Genomic DNA, 12668 nt, shown 5'->3' with positions numbered 1-12668 from the left:
CGGCCCTCCACGGCATCCCAGAACAAATCAGATAGAAAGTGGAGAGAGGAGGAAAGAGAGGTGATAGGTCCTTGGCCACTTGCCGCCTGGATGAGGCAAAGGGAGCTTGGGAAAGAGGCCCTGTGTGGCTTTGTGGATGGAGAGAATAGAGAGTCCTGTGTTTTCTTTGGCCAGTGTTTGGCTGACCCTGGAGATGGCCACATGCGTGGGGTGGTTATTGTGTAGCATCTGCTCCCCATTCAGCAGGGCCATCAGAGCAGCTGGACTGGCAGAGGGGCCAGCTCCTGTGTTGATGGGCGCTTGGGCTCCGGAATCCTGCAGATCTGGCTATTCAGACTTTCCCAGACACCAAATGTTTCCCAGACACCAAACCAGTCACCAAATGTTAGGCATGGAGGCTGCTCCCACTTTTGCACAGCTGATGGTATCACCATGATAAGCATCCTCAGACCCACCCCCGAGATCCTGAGGTTTGGAATTCTGTGGGTTCCCTGATGAACTGCTGTATATGTCCTCTCGGTGAACAAGAGGTACATGCTTTGCCAAGCCAGTGGACTCATCCTGGCCAGCTCTAAAGACAGGGCCAAGTTCCTGATGCAGCACCTTTGATAGGGCCGGATGGCGGTTCAGTGCCTTCAATCTGCAGGCCTGTCTATTTCTGGAAGCAAACGGATGGCGCCCATCCTGGAGTCAGTGTTTGGAAACATACAACAAAAGGGGAGCTTTATTAACCCTGGAAATGGACTCTCAGCTAGAGTTTCCTCCTCCACACCCGTCTTGTTCATCTCACAGTTCAGTGAACTGTTAACGTCACATAGATCTTTTGTTTCCGTCGCGAGTCCAGTTACTCCAGGCTCCTGCTAACTGCAGACGGCTGATGTGGAGTTTTCCCAGGGAGCAAGAGAAAGAGGGAGAGGTTAGATCTGTCTAGATGGCCTCGGCAGGGTGGGTGCGGAAGGCGAAGGGCAGACTGTCTCTCGACCCCTGCGGCGTCAGACGCTTGCCTCTTCTCCTGCTGGTGTCGCTGAAGCCCTCACATCTGCTTTCCTGTGCTGATGAAGCCCTCTGCTCGGGCCATCCTTCGGCAAAATGCACTGAGATGACTCCAGCTGTCGCTTGTCCACTTGAAGCGAAGCTATGAGTCCTTGTGAACCTAGGAAGGGGCACCAGAGTCTGACCCATCATGGAATCCTGATTTCTCTTATAGATGAGTCCCCCAAGAGGACAAGGAGAGAGGAAAACACGCGGTCATTTAAAGGTAAAAGCCAGTGTGCCTTCTACTTGCCTGAAGGGGCCTGACACCCTTCTCAATTTGACCTTGAGATGGCCATGGAAATATGAAGGTGGCGTGGTCTAGAGAATTGAACAGTCAGCCCAAAAAACAGAAGCCTGAAACTCTTTGTTCACAGGTAGGATGGCCATCTCATTACTCTTTGGCAACTGACTCTTGAAATTCAGATGGGCTCTTGAAGGTCAGTTGACTCTGAAAGGTCATATAATTTGCTCAGGGCCATCAGAGACTTGTGGGCTCACCCAGGAGGCTAAGAATTTAATATCTCACCCAGCCTAGAGTAATCACATCTCAGTTTAGTGTTTATTTGGGAGGGAGAGGAAAACAGTGTTTGATTCATAAAAAATATGTATCTCTTTATTTAGTTAAAAATCTAAAAGACTTGTTACAAGATTTTCCAGCTTGTCTAGCTCTTGGGGCGCATTCCTAAATAATCGCCTAGCTGGCGCAGAGGTGGCCCTGTGATGTGCAGCTGGATTCCGCTGTTTGTACTGACTGAGGTGGTGACTGTAGGGGCTTTGCTTTCTATGACAAGAGGCAAGGCTGGTTGACCATCTTCCACTGTGTAAGGCAGAAATCTGAGTTACCTGACACCACATTTCTGGTGGATGTCAGAGAGGCTTTATGTAGCACCTCTTACAGACTATGGGGTCACGAAGAGCTGGACACGACTGGGTGACCGAGCAACAGCGACATAGACTAGTGTGGGCTTCTCAGGTGGCTCCATGGGCAGAGAACCCACCTGCAATGCAGGAGACTCAGGAGACCTGGGTTCAGTCCCTGGGTTGGGGAGAACCCCTGGAGGAAGGCATGGCAACCCACTTCAGTATTCTTGCCTGGAGAATCCCGTGGACAGTGGAGCCTGAAGGGCTACAGTTCATAGAGTTGCAGAGTCAGATAGGACTGAAGCGACTTAGGCAAGCATGCTCAGACAGACTGGTACAGACCGATGTGGGCTGGCATAGACGGGGGTCCTGGGCAGCTGTCACAGGCTTGCTCCAGCTTCCCTACAGTTCCAGAGTGAACCAGGGTCACTAAGAAGACGTTTCTGGTTGGTGGTGACATCTTTTCTCTATTATATTACACTTTTTATTTTATCTGACCCAAACTCATCAGTTTTACTCCTTTCCAGATATTGACTCTGTCAAATATCACCCAACTCAGTTTGGACCAAGAGGAAGATAGAAGGAAAAAAGAGAGGAATATTTCTTTAAAGGTGGAGCTCCACTCCAAAGGCTCTTGGGATCCCATACTCCACCCCTGAGACCAGAGGCCCCAATGAAAGATAGTTTTGTCCTGATTCTCTCATACCTCTGCCAAAGGCTTCCCATGCAGGCCAGGAAGAGAAAGTTGGAGGAGTAAATTGGTGTTGTAAACCAGCTCTCAAGGGCAATGTTTTCTTGAGACAAGAAATTGTTTACAAGCTCCACGGGAGTGCCATTTCCATAAAACAATCATGATGCTCATTACCAAGCATTTTCATTTATTCATTAAAACAGGTACCTGCAGGACTTGGCAAACCTTTGTTTGCTGGGTACTGTAGATTTCTGTTTCTCCAAAGGGGGATTTTGGAGGAATATTTGCTCTTTTAATGTCTTCAATCTGATGATGATAACAAATACCATTCTCCGAGGGCTTCCTTGAGGCCAGTCACTTTTGACACATTGAATTGTTAAATCTTCACAAGGACCTGGCGAGGTTGGTCATATTGTCCCATTTGATAAATGAAGAAAATGAGATGCACAGATGTGTGGTGACTCGTCTGAGACTTCTTAGCAGGCAGGCAGTGGGGCTGGACTGCTGCTTCTCTGGGAAAAAGTGGACGGGATAAAGTGGCATTCGGACTAAAGGGCAGGTAGGAAGCCTGCGCAACTGCTTTGTGTATCTCCTCGCGCTGTTCTGGCCTTAGCAGAAGGCTAAGGAGCTCCAGGGTATTTGTTGAAAGAGAAATCTGACACTGGGGGTGAGGGGCCTAGGAACTGCATACAACTGAGATTCATTCTGGCTTCAACCTTAATATGATTGGGGAAATTTGGGTCCAGTCCTACCACAGGGGTCAAACCACATCCTTCCTCTGGACTTCTGTTCTCTGCTTATAAAATGGGGGAAATTAACTAGTTTAAGAGGTTTGTGGTTCTCGATTGGATCCAGGTAGGATTCTTGGAGGAGGGGGACCCATGAAATGACAAGTGCCTGTTTCAGATTCCCAAAATGTCTTTTGACCTAACAGTAATGATGATAATGACAACAAAGAGACCATTTATTAAGTGCTTATTATTGTTATGTGTTTTAATTTTCACAAAACCCTACAAGGCAAGGATTATTATTTTCATTTTACAAGTGGGTGAAACAGGCTTGGGGAGGTTGAACAACTTATTTAAGACTGAAGGTAAAGTTCTTGAGTGGCAGAGACCAGGGCAAGACCACAAGGAGTCCTTACTCTTAACCATCACTGTGTAATATCATTATTCCAAGCTACCTTTTCAGGCCTCAAAGATGTAAAGAATGACTGCATGGAATCAGTTTCTGGAAAATCATGGTTTGGAAGAGGGAGCTGATCAGCAGGCCCCTTAAACCCTCCCATCCCCAGAGAAGTTTGCGGTTTATTCAGCAGCTCAGCCATTCATTCAAGAAACATCAGACTCCCCCGAGGGGCTCGTGCAGGCGCAGTGGGCATGGCGCTCTCCCTGAGCTCATGGCCTTCAGGTGAGCCCCGTGTGAAAACTTCCAGCAGGAAGGGGTTGGGGCCAAGCTCCCATGTGCTTGCAAACCTGATCTTGTTCAACCCTTGAGCTGGTTCCCTGGGAGGGTATGGTTGTCCGCATTTCACAGTTTGGAAAATCAAGGCTCAAAAAGGTAGAGCAACCAGGCAGAGTTTGTTGCTGCCATTCAGTCGCTCAGTCGAGTCTGACCCTTTGCGACCCCATGGACTGCAGCACCCAGGCCTCCCTGTCCTTCACCATCTGCCAGAGCTTGCTCAAACTCATGTGCATTGAGTCGGTGATGCCATCCAACCACCTCATCCTCTGTTGTCCCCTTCTCCTCCCGCCTTCAATCTTTCCCAGCATCAGGGTCTTTTCTAATGAGTCAGCTCTTTGCATCAGGTGGCCAAAGTATTGGAGTTTCAGCTTCAGCATCAGTCCTTCCAATGAATATTCAGGATTGATTTCCTTTGGGATTGACTGGTTTGATCTCCTTGCAGTCCAAGGGACTCTTGAGAGACTCAAAGCTTATGCAACAGGAAGTGGCAAAGCCAGGGTTGGCATGCGTGTCTGTCTGAGCTGGGCACATCACCACCGAGCCCATGGCCTTCCTCATCTTAGCAGGAGAGGATCAGTCAGGACCCAGGACGGTAGCAGGTGGATGTATCAGAGGAGGCGCCCCGCAGGTATGGCATATCTTCTTCATTTAGAGGATGAGGGCCTGAGGGCCAGAGAGGGAGCTGTTCTGCCCAAGGCCGGTGAGTAACCAGCTTCAGAGCTGGAATTCCTGCCTGGGCCCACCTGATGCCAGAGGCCACGGTGCCCTTCTCACAGGCACAGAGCAGGCCTTGTTAGACCATGCCAGGACTCCAGGCTACAGAACCCTTGCCACCAGCATCATTCGTCCCTGTGGGCGGTGAGAGTTTAATTTCATCACACAACTCAGACTGACTACCTGGGTTTGAAAGCTTTGCTCTTTATTAGCTGTGTGACCTAAGGCAGGTTTCTTGGCCTCTCTGAGCATATCTTTTCTCAGCTGTTAAATGGGAGATAGGAGTATAATAATACCAACCTCAGAGAGAATATGTGTATTCAGTCACTCAGTTGTATCCGACTCTTTGCGATCCCATGGAACTGTAGCCTGCCAGGCTCTTCTGTCCATGGAATTTTCCAGGCAAGAATACTGGTGTGTGTGTGTGTGTGTGTTAAGTCGCTTCAGTTGTGTCCCACGTTTTGCGATCCTAAGACTGTTGTCCTTGGGGATTCTCCAAGCGAGAAGACTGAAGAATACTGGAGTGGGTTGCTATTTCCTTCTCCAGGGGATCTTCCCGACCTTGGGATTGAACCTGCGTCGCCTGCACTGGCAGGCAGATTCTTTACCAGTGAGCCACCTGGGAAACCCCTTCAGAGAAAAACATGGTACCTGGCCAAGAGTGACTAACTGCTGCTTCATTGGAGGCTTTTACTTTCATTGCAAACATGAAGGCGATCAATAAGTTATAAAGTTGCTGTATTGACAGAGGGGGTGTTGGACTAAAGGCCTTTCTGCCTCTTCTGCCCTGGTCACGCTCAGATTCCATAATAGTTCTTGCATGTGACATTTCTTCTAAACCAGGCACATAATTAGCAAAGGCAGTTTAGCCCCGAGGGCCTGGGTTCTGCCGTCACTGGCTGATGGCCTGGTGGGGGCTCACAGAGCTGTGGGAGGGGTGCCGAGGGCACCTGTGAACTCCCACACCCCTACCTTACCTCCTCCGTGGTGCTCCTCTCCCCGCTTCCTGCCCACTTGAGCCCCAAAGCTGCAGCTGTTTGCTTCCAAGAGGGAAAGACACACAAGCCACCGGCCTGCCCAGCTCCCACCCACCCTGGTGAATCTAAGTAAGCAAAAATGTGGCCACACGTGTGTCATGAAGAACCTGAGAACCAGGGATTCACGTGAGACCCCCTGTTGCAGGAGGCAGAGCTAGAATGCAAACTCTGATTTTTATCCCCAGAGTGAGCTCTCTTTCTCTTGCTCATCTGCCTCTTCTTTCTGTCTTTTTCTCTTGAGAGACTGAATATAACATGGCCAACAGCCAGACCATATATGACAATAGAACTCTAACCTACATCCTCACCAGCAATTGGCTTCAAATGATCAGAAGTTGACCAGTGGCTGCTAGCTTCCATATTTTTTGGCCTGGTTTTCAACTTGAGAAGAACCAGAAAAAGCCAGATATGTTCCTCAAGACCACAGCATAAGATGACCCACTTCTTTAAAAAAAAATTTTTTTTTAAATATTTAGTTAAAAAATGTTTATTTTAATCGGAGGCTAGTTACTTTACAATATTGTGGTGGTTTTGGTCCTACACTGACATGAATCAGCCATGGGTGTACATGTGTCTCCCCGTCCTGTCTCCCCCCACCTCCCTCCCCATCCCATCCCTCTGGGTTGTCCCAGTGCGCTGGCTTTGAGTGCCCTCCTTCATGCATCGAACTTGGACTGGTCGAGATGACCCACCTCTAGTAGGCCCGCTTTCAGCCTCTCGATGCCAACATCCTCCCATCTGACCCATGGGAAGCCTTCACTTTCATTTACTGCAAGGCTTTCCCACTTGCCTGCCGGCCTCTTGCTGCTGCTGCTGCTAAGTTGCTTCAGTCGTGTCCGACTCTGTGCGACCCCATAGATGGCCTCCCACCAGGCTCCTTTGTCCCTGGGATTCTCCAGGCAAGAACACTGGAGTGGGTTGTCATTTCCTTCTCCAATGCATGAAAGTGAAAAATGAAAGTGAAGTTGCTCAGTCGTGTCCAACTCTTAGCGACCTCATGGACTGCAGCCAACCAGGCTCCTCCATCCATGGGATTCTCCAGGCAAGAACATTGGAGTGGGTTGCCATTTCCTTCTCCAATGCATGAAAGTGAAAAGTGAAAGTGAAGTCGCTCAGTCGTGTCCGACTCTTAGCGACCCCATGGACTGCAGCCTACCAGGCTCCCACACCCATGGGATTTTCCAGGCAAGAGTACTGGAATGGGGTGCCATCACCTTCTCCGGCCGGCCTCTTAGCATCTGCCAAACACAAGTGACGATGGCTGACTCCCTCGCTAGAGCATGCTTGGAATAAGCAGTCTCGGTGTGTTCTCATTTGGGCGGTCTTCACTGATTTCCACACTCCCCACCCCTGCAAATCTGCTTTCTAGCCCAGAACAGTGAAAGCAGCAACAGATCTGGCCTGTCATATGAGGGGCGTAGGGGTCCACCCGCCACTCACTCCTCGATTTGCGTGTCTTTCCCAGATTCCATGATCCTGGCATTCAGTTAAGTGAAACTAAAGCCCACCAGCGAGAGCTCAGGGACAAAGTGCTGCTTTGGGGCTGGAGTAGGGCATGGTCATATATGCTGGTTCTCAAGGTGGACCGCTGGATTCAAATACAACAGAAGCATGTCCCCCAAGAGCTCTGGGCCTCAGTCTCCTCATCTGTAGCATAGGCACAATACTGCCTGCCTTGTGAGGAAGCTGCATATTGTGATAATTAATGAGAGAATTTGTTTCTTAAATGAACAGATGTTTATTGGGTGCCTATATGTTTCATACCCTGGGGAGAGAGCAGTGAGCAAAGCAAAGTCCCTACCCGGCCCTCACCCATCCTCAGGGAGATTGCACTCTGCTTTCGTTATTGCTGTTGTTCGGTCACTAGGTCATGTCCAACTCTTTGAGACCTCATTGACTGCAGCATGCCAGGCTTCCCTGTCCTTTACTATTTCCCAGAGTTGCTCAAATTCATGTCCAGTGAGTTGGTGACTCTATCCAACCATGTCATCCTCATTCTACTTTGGGGAGCCAGAAAATGCACAAACACACACAAACATGATGATGTGTTGGTGGAAAAGCAAAATGATACAGGCGCTTTGGAAAACATTTTGACTGTCTTATAAAATTAAACATACCCTTACCATCTGACCCTTCCCTGGTGGCTCAGTTGGTAAAGAATCTTCCCGCAATGTGAGAGACCTGTGTTCGATCCCTGGGTTGGTAGATAACCAGGAGAAGGAAATGGCTGCCCACTCCAGCGTTCTTGCCTGGAGAATCCCATGGATAGAGAAGCCCAGAGGGCTACAGTCCATGGGGTCACAAAGAGTTGAACACCACTTAGAGACTTAAACTACCACTCCAATCAATATCCGAGACACAATGAGTGACTAACACACTACCATATGACCCTAAGATCTCACTTCTATGCATTTGTTGAAGAGAAATCAAAGCATCTGTTCACACAAAAACTTGAATGCAAATGTTTATTTATAATCCTCAGACACCACGTGTGTGCTAAGTCACTTCAGTCATGTCAGAATCTTTGCAACCCATGGACTGCAGCCCGCCAGGCTCCTCTGTCCATGGGATTCTCCAGGCAAGAATCCTGGAGTGGGTTGCCATGCCCTCCTCCAGGGGAATATCCCAACCCAGGGATTGAACTGGCATCTCTTATGTCTAACCTGCATTGGCAGTTCTTTACCACTAGCGCCACCTGGGAAGCCCCTCAAACAATGTCAGCACCCAAATGTTCTTTAATGGGTGAATGGCTAAACAAACCTTGATAAAATGAAATCCTACTCAGCAGTATTAGTCAGACTAATGCTGGAGGCCTGCATAGGACGAAAGGCTGACCCTCCCGGAGAAAAGGGAATTCCTCCTGCCTGACTGCTTTTGACCTCAGCTGTTATTATGATATCACTTGTATGTGGAATCTAAAGAAAAATGATACACACGAACTTATTTACAAAATGAAAACAGACACACAGACTTAGAAAACAAACTTATGGTTATCAAAAGGGAAAGGTGGGCTGGGGGATGATAAATTAGGAAGCTGGGATTAACATAAACACACTACTCTATAAAATAGACAATCCATAGGGGCCTACGGTACAGCACAGGGAACTCCATTCAGTGCTCTGTAATAACCTATGTGAGTAAAGAATATGGAAAAGAATGGATACACGTGTACGTGTAGCTGAATTACTCTGCACACACCGGAAAGTAACACGACGTCGTAAATCGACTCTGTCGCTGTTGCTAGGTCTCTTCAGTCTGTCCAGCTCTTTGCAACCCTATGGACGGCAGCCCACCAGGCTCCTCTGTCCATGGGATTCTCCAGGCAAGAATACTGGAGTGGGGTGCCATGCTCTCCTCTGGGGATCTTTCCCACCCAGGGGTCGCACCAGCATCTCTTACGCCTCCTGCATGGGCGTGGACGGGCAGGTTCTTCACCGCTAGAGCCGCCTGCGAAGCCCCATCAACTCTACTCCAATACAAAACAAAAAGGTAAAAACTAAGTACTGCTCAATAAAGATGCCCATATGGATGGGTGTATCTTATTGATCACCTACCTGCCTGTCCAGGTACTAGCCCAGGGGTTGAGCAAGAGGCGGTGGGTGACACGTTTGCTGGATGAAAGAACAAACGCACATACATGAGAGCACAGACCACCCCCCACCCAGTAGGCCGAAAAGGAGAACCAAACCCAGTGCTGGTGGTGGGAAAACTAGTTCTTTTCCAGTTTCTGATAATATTGGTCTTCTTAAAATGTACTTTCAGTTCAGTTCAGTTCAGTCGCTCAGTCGTGTCTGACTCTTTGCGACCCCATGAATCACAGCACGCCAGGTCTCCCCGTCCATCACCAGCTCCCGGAGTTGACGCAAACTCACGTCCATCGAGTCCGTGATGCCATCCAGCCATCTCATCCTCTGTCGTCCCCTTCTCCTCCTGCCCCCAATGCCTCCCAGCATCAGAGTCTTTTCCAATGAGTCAACTTTTCTCATGAGGTGGCCAAAGTACTGGAGTTTCAGCTTCAGCATCATTCCTTCCAAAGAACACTCAAGGCTGATCTCCTCTAGAATGGACTGGTTGGATCTAAATGTACTTTAGGGGAACAGAAACGGGTCTTTTGCTCTTAACTCTATTGTCACTCCTTAGGCAACTGAACTCCCAGCAGGAGGGGCTGGTTTGGAGACTTGTCAATTGTCTACACGTCGCACAGGTCCAGTTCCCTGGGATCCTCGAGTACCTGCTCAGGGGTGCCGGCTTGCCCTCTCCTTCATGATAATCCCTTTTAGATGAGGACGGACCCGCTGCAGCCTCGCTCTTCTCCAGTGTGTTTACTAGCTGCGTATCCAGCCTGTTTCATATGGATTAGGCTGAGGCTCGGTGCATTTCAGAACCTTGTGAAATTACATTATAGATTCATTGTATAAGCAGGAGACTGAGCACAGCTATTGTCAGGCAGCCCACAGTCCAACGGCGGCCGTCCCGAGGCCGGCTGACGCCCAGGCTGGCTGCCTGCAAACCTTGTGCTGTAAACTGGTCACACATTCGTTTATTTAATCTCTAGCTTCTACAGGCCAATTTGATAATGAAAAGAGCGTTTTTTTTTTTTTTCACACTTCAGCTGGGAGATAATGGGAGGAGGGAGGTGACTGGCAGATGCAAGGCAGGAGGTGTCTGCTTTCAAGTCTAAAGGGGGTTTGGCAGTCAGAGGTGTTGGGGCAAAGAACATGACCTGCTGTTCACTGGCTGTGTGTCCTTGAACAAAGTACTAAACCCTTCTGAGCCTCATTTTCCTCTTTACAGACATAGGAATATCTATACCATCCTGTTATAAGTAGTAGATTACACATGAATTACAAGTAAATTACATCTGTGTCATGTGTGAGCCCAGCCCTGATGGTAGTTGGTGCTGAGCAAATATTAGGTCTTATAATGCACTTCACTAGTTCACTCATTCATTCATGGCTATTAGTGGTGAATAATTATTGGGAACATAGCACATTCACACATGTAAAGGACCTGACTTTCTCAGAGTCGTGGGTTTGAACTGTGATCCTATAACTTACAGGAAGGAAACTCTGAGCCTGAGTTTCCAGATTTGTAAAATAAGAGCTTCACCTCTATTGTGATCGCTCTTGGGATTAGATGGGATAGAGATTGTGAAGGTGGTGTAAAAATGACGAAGCATGATATTCACATCAGTTGCTATTTTAATGATAATAGCGCGCACTTAACACCAGCTCTTGTAAGGGTTTAATTATGTAGTAATCCATTTTCTCCTTATAATGACTCTGAAGGATAAGTCTTATTATTATTTTCATATTGCATAATGAGGAAATTGAGGCACAGCGAGGTTGAGTAACTTTGCTTCAAGTCATCCAGCGGGTAAGAAATGGAGCCAGAAGTGGACTCCAGGTTGTCTGAATCTAGAGTCCTGGCTTTTGACCACTTTCCCTTGCTGCCCCATCATAGCAATCAGCTAGTAGGCAGCACTTAGTACCTGCTCTAGGCCTGATGCTGTTTCAGAATATACACTCACGTTATCTGAGTCCTCCCAGGCCAGGGCATGCGGCTTCTAGCTGCTGCTTGATTGCAATGATAGAAATCCATTCTGCTGAACTTAAGGAGGAAAAGGAATTTGTTGGAATGATGTCAGAGAACTCACAAAGTTGACACGAGAGTTGGGGAACCGTGGGCAAGAGCCCAGGGAGGCAGATGCGGCCAGGATCCGCGATCAAGGCCACCTCTGAACATCTGCCTCACTCAGGTCCTGTGTGCTGAGCCCTGTGTTTTGGGCTTGGATAGAGAGAACGTTTCTCTCCCTTGGCTTCCAGAAGGGGAACATGGGCTTCGGCTCGTTTGGAACCTGGAAATCTCCAGCTTGGATAGTCTGCAGCCCCAGATGACAAAAGATAAGAGTCGGTTAGCCAGCATGGAGGGTCGATATCTTTCCCCAAGTTTTGAAGCTCATAAAGCAACTCAGCGCTGCCTGGCGGAGCACCCATGGTCCTCCCAGACCGCAGGTTGCCTTCCTGAGGACAATGGCAAAGTTTCCTGAGGAAATGGCAGAGTTCCCCCTGATGAGTCTCTATGTCATTCTTTAAAATCCAAGGATATCTCAAACATATTTATATCCTGTGGTCTGGGTGTTATGCTGTAGGATCTTTGTTTTAGTCACTCAGTTGTGTCTCACTCTTTGGGACCCCATAGACTGCAGCCCACCAGGCTCCTCTGTCCATGAGATTTCCCAGGCAAGAATACTTTTGTACTGTGGTAATAATAAATGAAGACTACTATCCACATTTATACAGAAGGCTGTGCATGACAGTATTATTACAGGAGATACTGGTCCCAACTTAAACATCTGATAGGAGGGGATTTTTTAAAAAAGGTGCTTATGTAAGATGGAATATTATAAAAAACTTTGATGACTTAAGGAAATCAGTAAAAGTAATGAAATAAAACTGAATCTAAAATATTATCTATATTTTTTGAGAGAAGTCTCTCATATGTACAGAAAAAAGACTAGAAAGGAATGTGCTTAACTTTCAGTAGGAATTATTTTTGGTTGGGGGGGTTTGATGATTTTGTTTTTCATCTTTCTTTTTATCTGCATTTTCTATAATGAACTTGTGTTTCTGTTACAAACAGAAAAAGAGTCAAGGAAAATAAAGTTAGACCATCCAAGATGACCAAACTTTGTGGATAGAAATGGCACCCGTGTGCTCCGCTGGGATAGTGTGGATTGGTATGGTTCTTCTGGGGAAAAAATCACTCTGATAGATAAATGTTCTAATGAGCTTTATGCCCTTCAATTCCAAATACCAACTTACGGGAATTTCTCTTTTGTTCCGGCATACCATTCACTAGAAACC

This window comes from Bubalus kerabau, chromosome 4, assembly GCF_029407905.1.
Source record: "Bubalus kerabau isolate K-KA32 ecotype Philippines breed swamp buffalo chromosome 4, PCC_UOA_SB_1v2, whole genome shotgun sequence".
Taxonomy (NCBI): Eukaryota; Metazoa; Chordata; class Mammalia; order Artiodactyla; family Bovidae; genus Bubalus; species Bubalus kerabau.
The sequence above is the reverse complement of the archived record's forward strand: the minus strand, read 5'-3'. Positions refer to the sequence as shown.